At 44.4% G+C, this 10,020-nt stretch overlaps 1 long non-coding RNA gene across 1 annotated transcript; it reads right to left on the bottom strand.

Annotated features, from left to right (window-relative positions):
- Positions 1-1,594: 1,594 nt before the first annotated feature.
- On the bottom strand, positions 1,595-9,319 carry LOC139026790 (uncharacterized). The gene is made up of 4 exons (XR_011478731.1): positions 9,301-9,319; positions 4,473-4,569; positions 2,299-2,521; positions 1,595-1,650 (listed from the first exon to the last, which is right to left on the bottom strand). It is a non-coding gene; the product is annotated as an uncharacterized lncRNA (long non-coding RNA).
- Positions 9,320-10,020: the final 701 nt, after the last annotated feature.

Here is a 10,020-nt window from a genome sequence, read left to right as displayed (position 1 = left end):
TACATCCACAGGTACACCTCCAATTGACTCCAATGATGTCAATTAGCCTGTCAGAATTTTTATTTTATTTCACCTTTATTTAACCAGGTAGGCTAGTTGAGAACAAGTTCTCATTTACAACTGCGACCTGGCGAAGATAAAGCATAGCAGTTCGACACATACAACAACACAGAGTTACACATGGAATAAAACAAACATAGTCAATAATACAGTAGAACAAAAGAAAACAAAAAGTCTGTGAGTGTAAATGAGGTAGGATAAGAGAGGTAAGGCAATAAATAGGCCATGGTGGTGAAATAATTACAATATAGCAATTAAACACTGGAATGGTAGAATGTGCAAGTAGAGATACTGGGGTGTTTAAAGGCACAGTCAATATAGTGTATGTAAACTTCCGACTTCAACTGTATACAACCACTCCACAAATGTCTTGTTAACAAACTGTCGTTTTTGCAAGTTGGTTAGGACATCTACTTTGTGCATGACACAAGTTATTTTGCCAACAATTGTATTTCAAGGTCGACCTTCAAACTCAGTGCCTCTTTGCTTGACATCATGGGAAAATCAAAAGAAATCAGCCAAGACCTCAGAAAAACTTTTGTAGACCTCCACAAGTCTGGTTCATCCTTTGGAGCAATTTCCAAACGTCTAAAGGTACCACGTTCATCTGCAGATACGTGCTGATGACTCGTCACAAACTCCCTGATCTTCTCAAAAAGATCAGTTTGTCTCGCTGTGTCCAGTCCAGGTGGTGCTTGTACAGGCAGACCATCTACGGGAGGAAGGATGTCCCGACAGTCTGAACGCTCCTTGTCGACAACACCAGGCTCCAGAGCATCGAAGCTGTGAAACAGAGAACAACAACAAATCACAAGACATTACAACCCTGCACAACATCAATTCACCTCCCAAGTTTAGATAAGAATAACCTCATACAAAGAAAATATTTTATTTACCTGAAGTGCTGGTACTGCTTGATCTGTGGCAGCGGCCTGAAGTACGGAGTCAGGTGTTGTTGCCAGACATAGCTTTCCACCAGCACCGTATCATCCTCCATTCCAACCAGCTGTGGGATGTTGCCCCCTGTCACCGTACCATCCTCCAGTCCAACCAGCATGTGGGATGTTGCCCCCTGTCACCGTATCATCCTCCAGTCCAACAGCTTGGGATGTTGCCCACTGTCACCGTACCATCCTCCAGTCCAACCAGCTGTGGGATGTTGCCCCTGTCACCGTATCATCCTCCAGTCCAAACCAGCTGTGGGATGTTGACCCTTGTCACAGTGCTGTCCTTCACAACACCAGCAATCTCAGACAAAGTGTTCACTCTGGTCTTTCTGAAGCGCTGCTTGACGAGGCCGAAGCACCAGTTGGGGCAAACTTAGTTTGGCCTGTGATCAGGAAGTGAAGGTCCAGACTGTGGTGGAGCTTGTGCATGGTCCGCCTGGCACATTACCAGATAACAAACTTGTTTCTTGTTTTTGGCCACTGCAGTTATCACAAATTCAGGTCCACAGCGTGTTTCCACAACTCCCGTAGTTGGTGAAGAAATGGTCATGTAGTTGATGACTGAGCTGCTGCCTTGCTTGGGCCAGCTCTCTTTTTGATGACTTGTAATACTGGTGATTAGAGTCAGAGGGTTCTGCTGATGCTGAAAGAAATTCCAGATTACAAGTATTGTAGCATTATTATACATAGATGTGAAACGGCATTCTGAGATAACGTCACTATACACAGTTCATACATGTAATGTTAAGCTAAGCTAGCCTTCTAATGTCCGCTGGCTAGCTAACAGCAAGCTTTTCACTAGCAATACAAACCGATTGTCACAGCTAGCTAAAGTTAACAATAAGTTCAATGTTAGCTAGCTAACATTAGGCTATAACTAGCAATGCGAAATGGCATTCTGAGAAAACATCACTAACGTTACACACACATAAGTTAATGTTAGCTAGCAAGCCAGCCACCTAACAGCTAACGTTAGCTAGCGAACAGCAAGCTTTACTTTTTTATTTTTTAGCAAGCTTTAATTTTGGGTCTTTTGTTTAGACATGTCACGTTAACGTTAGCGTAGCTAAAAAAAAAAAAACTATAATCCCGATCCATAGAGTAACGTTACTAGCAACGCAAACCGATTGTCATAGCAACCTAAATAACATTAGGTTCAATGTAGTTAGAAAGCCAGCCATCTAACGTCAGCTAGCTAGCTAGCTAACAGCAAGCTTTAACTTGCAATGAAAACAACTTTCTGACAACATAAGAAACGTATAATATCTGAATCTGTAATCTAGACTCTTACCTGTATACATGGATGAACGCTTCACGGCAGAGTGCAACCCCTTTTATCAGACATCCTGTGTTCTTTCCGTTTAGTTTGCACAGCTTGTTTGGCCCGTTGTGCTCCACTGATTTCAAAACGTGTTATTTTCAGTGACAAGAGAGTCGGCATTGTATGGCACGATCTTCGTGCAGAGAAAGTAGTCCATCATCAACTTTTTCCCACTGACCTTTGTCGATAGCGCCTGATAAATTCAGGGCAGCAATGTTATTGAAAGTATTAGCAACAATATTTGCAGTTCTCCATGGCTAACGTTATATTAACGTTATATCTTTAGAAAAAATCTGCAGTAGAAAAGGATTATCTAGGCATTACGAGCAGCTCATTTTATAGACACAAGATGCAACACCGTAGACCAATCCAAACTCATCTCTCGGGATATGTCCAGCCCACTCATTATCTCAGCCAATCATGGCTAGCGGAAGGTTGCTGACTTTTTCCATGGCTAAACCAACTAGGCTCTTAATTTTAAAATGTTTATTCGTATTTACAGATGACATACAAGTTTGATATTAAGGCACATGAAAGTTCACATGTTCCAGAAGGTATTTCTGCCCAAAAAACGCATTTTTGATAAAAACATATTTTTACGTTCAAAAGCTCTCATGTGAAGTCGTGACTTGCACCTACGCCAACTAGTTTCCTGAATCGGTTACAAATTAACACTAAGAAAAACCCTTGAATGAGTAGGTGTGTCAAACTTTTGAATGGTACTGTATATTTAATTGTTTACAACCAGTAAACACCATTGGAAAAGGTGGCGTATTTAAGTACGGACGCATTTAAGTTAATTAAGTTGTATAATGGGAGTTGTTTTCTGTTGGTGGTGAGTAAACTTGTCCAACAAAAAATGTAGGATATATTTGGTGTTACAGGTCTTTTTGTTTTTCCATTTATGTTTTGAGGTTGGACTTTAGCACGTATAGCTCGTTAGCACGTAGGACTCACCGATTGGTGTCACCTCGTTAGTCTGTGTTTGCCGGTGCAGGCCCAAGTGCTTATTAGAGCGGCTGGCCCAGGTGCTATTTAAGAGCGGCTGGCCAGGTGCTAATTTAAGAGCGGCTGCCCAGGTGCTATTTAAGAGCGGCTGGCCCAGGTGCTATTTAAGAGCGGCTGCCAGGTGATATTTAAGAGCGGTGGCCCAGGTGATATTTAAGACGGCTGGCCAGGTGATATTAGAGTGGCTGGCCCAGGTGATATTTAAGAGTGGCTGGCCCAGTGTCCAGCTGTTTTGATAGATGTGGAGGGTAAACTCTTTAGTTGGCTCGCCCTATTTTGATTTCTAGACAACAATCCTTCATCTGATTTCCCTGGTTCATTTTACTCACCTTTTTGGTTTACTTCCTGTCTTTATGTTTGGTGTGGATTTTTCTTCTTCTTTGCCTCTTCTCGGGCACATTTAGTGGGCGTTCATGCTGGGTGTCTTTTAGGTCCCAGTTGTTGTTGCTAGTCAACTTTCAGTGGACGCCTCCATGAGTGTCTTTCAGAACCCKTCCTAAAACCACACCTGTTTCGTTTTGGTTGTTGGCAAGTGATTCTATGTCAGTTCACCCTTCTGTTTGAGTGACATTMTTGGTTTTCTTGCTGGGGAACGTAACACTATCCCCAAATTAATATAGTTGGTTCAAAGTTGTTTTTTTGTATTTTAACCTGCGTCTCGTGAACATCTCTGGTGGCGACAGACAAAACCAAACGTGCGCACGATGCCGCAGGAGGACGCARGCGCGGAGKCYGTTTGGTCGGCATGTTAGWCTTAKCCAGAAAGASACACAGCTGTAACCGCCGCCAAAGGTGCTTCTACAAAGTATTGACTCAGGGGTGRGAYAACMTATGTAWAATTTATAAAAACATGTTTTCACTGTCTTTCTGGGATGTGTCAAGGTGTATGAATACTTTCTGAATGCATRTGTCTGTTATTCTATCCTAAAATTCCCCAAACTCCCGACAAGGATAATAAAACAAGGGAAATTCTCCTTGGTGGAGAACAATGAGGACAACGGCTATTTTAAGCTCAGGGTTACAGTTAGGGTTACGGGAAAATAGGATTTTGAATGGAAATTCATTTTAGGTCCCCACGAGGATAGAAGAACATGACGTGTGTGTGTGTGTGTGTGTGTGTGTGTGTGTGTGTGTACCGTTTGGATCCCTTGGCGAACTCCACAGCGATGGCCTTCCCATCTATAGAGAGAGCTGGCTGTAAGGCCTGGAGGATCTGGAGAAGCTGAGATGCTTCTGAAGCCTCCTGAAACACCCGCAAACACACAGCTCTGAGTAGACATTGTAGGATCTCCCACCACTAAGTAGACAGTCTAGGTATCTCCTCACCACTATAGTAGACAGCTGTAGTATCTCCTTCACCACTATAGTAAGACAGCTGTAGACCCAGCTGTATGTATCTCCTCACCACTACAGTAGACAGCTGTAGTATCTTCTCACCACTATACAGTAGAACAGCTGTAGGTATCTCCTCACCACTACAGTAGACAGCTGTAGGTTTCTCCTCACCCAATACAGTAGACAGCTGTAGTATCTCCTCCACCCACTACAGTAGACAAGCTGTAGTATCTCCTCACCACTATAGTAGACAGTTGTAGGTATCTCCTCACCACTACCAGTAGACAGCTGTAGGTATCTCCTCACCACTACATAGAAGCTGTAGTATCTCCTCACCACTAAGTAAGTAGACAGCTGTAGGTATCCTCCTCACCACTACAGTGACAGTAGACAGCTGTAGGTATCTCCCACCACTATAGTAGACAGCTGTAGTAATCTCCTCACCACCTACAGTAGACAGCTGTAGGTATCTCCCTCACCACACAGTAGACAGTAGTCAGGTATCTCCTCACCACTATAGTAGACAGCTGTAGTATCTCCTCACCCTACAGTAACAGTAGACAGCTGTAGGTATCTCCTCACCACTACAGTAGACAGCTGTAGGTATCTCCTCACCACTATAGTAGACACGCTGTAGGTATCTCCTCACCACTACAGTAGACAGCTGTAGGTATCTCCTCACCACTATAGTAGACAGCTGTAGGTATCGTCCTCCACCACTACAGATAGAACAGCTGTAGGTATCTCCTCACCACATAGCTAGACAGCTGTAGTATCTCCTCCACCACTATAGTAGACAGCTGTAGGTATCTCCTCACCACTAAGTAGACCAGTAGACAGCTGTAGGTATCTCCTACCACTATAGTAGACAGCTGTAGGTATCTCCTCACCACTACAGTAGACAGCTGTAGGTATTCCTCACCATATAGTAGACAGCTGTAGAACATCTCCTCACGACTATACGTAGCAGCGTTAGGTATCCTACCTCACCACTATAGTAGACAGCTGTAGGTATCTTCCTCACCACTACAGTGGACAGTGTAGCGTATCTCCTCACCACTATAGTAGACAGCTGTAGGTATCTTCCTCACCACTACAGTAGACAGCTGTAGGTATCTCTCACCACTAAGTAGACATAGACAGCTGTAGGTATCTCCTCACCAACTACAGTAGACAGCTGTAATATCTCCTCACCACTATAGTAGACAGCTGTAGGTATCTCCTCACCACTATAGTAGACAGCTGTAGGTATCTCCTCACCACTATAGTAGACAGCCTGTAGGTATCTCCTCACCACTAACAGTAAGGACACATGTAGTATTCTCCTCACCACTATCAGTAGACTGTAACAGCTGAGGTATCTCCTCACCACTATAGTAGACAGTAGACAGCTGGAGGTATTCTCCTCACCACTATAGTAGACAGCTGGAGGTATCTCCTCACCACTATATAGACAGTAGACAGCTGTAGGTATCTCCTCACCACTACATTAACAGTAGACAGCTGTAGGTATCTCCTCACCACTACAGTAGACAGCTGTAGTATCTCCCTATCCAGCGTAGTATCTCCTCACCACTATAGTAGACAGTAGACAGCTGTAGGTATCTCCTCACCACTACAGTAGACAGTAGACAGCTGTAGGTATCTCCTCACCACTTATAGTAGACAGTAGAAGCTGTAGAACAGTATCTGTAGGTATCTCCTCACCACTATAGTAGACACTGTAGGTATCTTCCTCACCACTATAGTAGACAGTAGACAGCTGTAAGGTATCTCCTCACCACTACAGTAGACAGCTGTAGTATCTCTACACCACTTACAGTAAGAGCAAAGCTGTAGGTATCTCCTCACCACTATAAAGTAGACAGCTGTAGGTATCTCCTCACCACTACAGTGAACAGACAGCTGTACTACTCATCCTCACCACTATAGTAGACAGCTGTAGAGTATCTCCTCACCACTATAGTAGACAGTAGACAGTTGTAGGTATCTCCTCACCACTACAGTAGACAGCTGTAGGTATCTTCTCACCACTATAGTAGACAGCTGTAGTATCTCCTCACCATACATAGGAACAGTAGCAGCTGTAGGTATCCTCACACACATAGTAGGACAGCTTGTAGATCTCCGACCACTATAGTAGACAGCTGTAGGTATCTCCTCACCACTAAGTAGACAGCTGTGTATCTCCTTACCACTACAGTAGCACAGCTGTAGTATCTCCCTCACCACTACAGTAAACAGCTGTAGTATCTCCTCACCACTACGTAGGACAGCTGTAGTATCTCCTCACCACTACATCAGTAGACAGCTGTAGGTATCTCCTCACCACTATAGTAGACAGCTGTAGGTATCTCCCCACCACTATAGTAGACAGCTGAGGTATCTCCTCACCACTATAGTAGACAGCGTAGAGGTATTCTCCTCACCACTACATAGACAGTAGACAGCTGTAGGTATCTCCTCACCACTACAGTAGACAGCTGTAGGTATCTCCTCACCACCTATAGTAGACAGCTGTAGGTATCTCCTCTACCACCAATTGACAGTAGACAGCTGTAGGTATCTCCTCACCACTGTAGAGTAGACAGCTGTAGGTATCTCCTCACCCACCTAAGTAGACAGTTGTAAGGATCTCCTCACCACTATAGTAGACAGCTGTAGGTATCTCCTCACACTAACAGTAGTAGACAACAGTAGACACTGTAGGTATCTCCTCACCACATAAGTAGACAGCTGTAGTATCTCCTCACCACTATAGTAAGACAGCTGTAGTATCTCCTCACCACTATAGTAGACAGTAGACCAGCTGTAGGTAATCTCCTCACCACTAGTAAGTAGACAGCTGTAGGTATCTCCTCACCACATAAGTAGACAGCTAGTAGATCTCCTCACACTATAGTAGAGTAAGACAGCTGTAGGTATCTCCTCACCACTCACTACAGTAGACAGCTGTAGGTATCTCCTCACCACTATAGTAGACAGCTGTAGGTATCTCCTCACCACTAACAGTAGACAGCTGTAGGTATCTCCTCACCACTATAGTAGACAGCTGTAGGTATCTCCTCACCACTGACAGTAGACAGCTGTAGGTATCTCCTCACCACTACAGTAGACAGCTGTAGGTATCTCCTCACCACTACAGTAGACAGCTGTAGGTATCTCCTCACCACATACAGTAGACAGCTGTAGGTATCTCCTCACACTATAGTAACAGTAACAGCTGTAGGTATCCTCTACCACTACAGTAGACAGCTGTAGGTATCTCCTCACCACTATAGTAGACAGTGCTGTAGGTATCTCCTCACCACTACAGTAGAACAGCTGTAGGTATCTCCTCACCACTAGTAGTAACAGTAGACAGTGTAGGTATCTCCTCACCCCCACTACAGTAGACAGATGCTAGTAGGTATTCTCCTCACCACACGTGACAGTAGGACACTAGTAGGTATCTCCTCACCACTATAGTAGACAGCTGTAGGTATCTCCTCACCACATACAGTAGACAGCTGTAAGCGTATTTCCTCACTACTACTACAGTAGACAGCTGTAGGTATCTCCTCACCACTAAGTAGACAGTAGACAGCTGTAGGTATCTCCTCACCACTACAGTAGACAGCTGTAGGTACTTCCTCACCACTAAGTAGACAGCTGTAAGGTATCTCTCTCACCACACAGTAGTAGACAGCTGTAGGTATCTTCCTCACCACTACAGTAGACAGCTGTAGGTATCTCCTCACCACTATAGTAGACAGTAACGCTGTAGGTATCTCCTCACCACTACAGTAGACAGCTGTAGGTATCTCCTCACCACTATCAGTAGACAGCTGTAAGTATCTCCTCACCACTACAGTAGACAGTAGACAGCTTAGTATCACCTCACCACTACATGTAGACAGCGTAGGTATCTCCTCACCACCATACAGTAGACAGCTGTAAGTATCTCCTCACCACTACATAGACAGTAAACAGCTTGTAGGTATCTCCTCCACCATATAGTAAGACAGCGTAAGTATCTCCTCACCACTATAGTAGACAGCTGTAGGTATCTCCTCACCACTCATATAGTAGACAGCTGTAGGTATCTCCTCCACCACTTACAGTAGACAGTAGACAGCTGTAGGTATCTCCTCACCACTATAGTAGACACTGTAGGTATCTCCTCACCACTACAGTAGACAGCTGTAGGTATCTCCTCCACCACTATAGTAGACAGCTGTTAGGGATCTCCTCACCACTATACAGTAGACATCTGTAGGTATCTCCTCACCACTACAGTAGACAGACTGTAGTATCTCCTCAACCACTACAGTAGACAGCTGTAGTATCTCCTCACCCCACTATAGTAGACAGCTAGTACAGCTTAGATCTCCTCACCACTATAGTAGACAGTGAGACACTGTAGGTATGCTCCTCACCACTAAGAGGTAGACAGCTGTAGGTATCTCCTCACCACTATAGTAGACAGTTAACAGCTGTAGTATCTCCTCACCACTACAGTAGACAGCTGTAGTATCTTCCTCACCACTATAGTAACAGTAGACAGCTGTAGGTATCTCCTCACCACTACATAGACAGCTGTAAGTATCTCCTCACCACTATAGTAGACAGCTGTAGGTATCTCCTCACCCACTATAGTAGACAGCTGTGGAGGTATCTCCTCACCACTACAGTAGACAGCTGTAGGTATTTCCTCACCACTATAGTAGACAGCTGTAGGTATCTCCTCACCAACTAAGTAGACAAGGACAGCTGTAGTATCTCCTCACCACTACAGTAGACAGCTGTTAGTATCTCCTTCACACATTAGTAGACAGCTTAAGTATCTCCTCACCACTAAGTAGACATAGACAGCTGTAGTATTCTCCTCACCACTACATAGACACTGTAGGATCTCCTCACCACTATAGTAGACAGTAGACAGCTGTAGGTATCTCCTCACCCACTACAGTAGACAGCTGTAGTATCTCCTCACCACTATAGTAGACAGCTGTAAGTATCTCCTCACCCACTACAGTAGACATAGACAGCTGTAGTATCTCCTCACCACTAAGTAGACAGCGTAGGTATCTCCTCACCACTACGTAGGACAGCTTGTAGTATTCCTCACCACTCACGTACCAGTAGACAGCTGTAGGTATCTTCGCACCATATAGTTAGACAGCTGTAAGTATCTCCTCACCACTACAGTAGACAGCTGTATACGTATCTCCTCACTCACTATAGTAGACAGCTGGTAGGTATCTCCTCACCACTATAGGTAGACAGGAGACAGCTGTATATCTCCTCACCCACTACAGTAGACAGCTGTAAGTGATCTCCTCACCACTATAGTAGACAGCTGTAGGT

This window comes from Salvelinus sp. IW2-2015, unplaced genomic scaffold (assembly GCF_002910315.2).
Source record: "Salvelinus sp. IW2-2015 unplaced genomic scaffold, ASM291031v2 Un_scaffold5819, whole genome shotgun sequence".
Taxonomy (NCBI): Eukaryota; Metazoa; Chordata; class Actinopteri; order Salmoniformes; family Salmonidae; genus Salvelinus; species Salvelinus sp. IW2-2015.
Note: the sequence above shows the minus strand (reverse complement) of the source record. Positions and strands in the feature narration are given on the sequence as shown.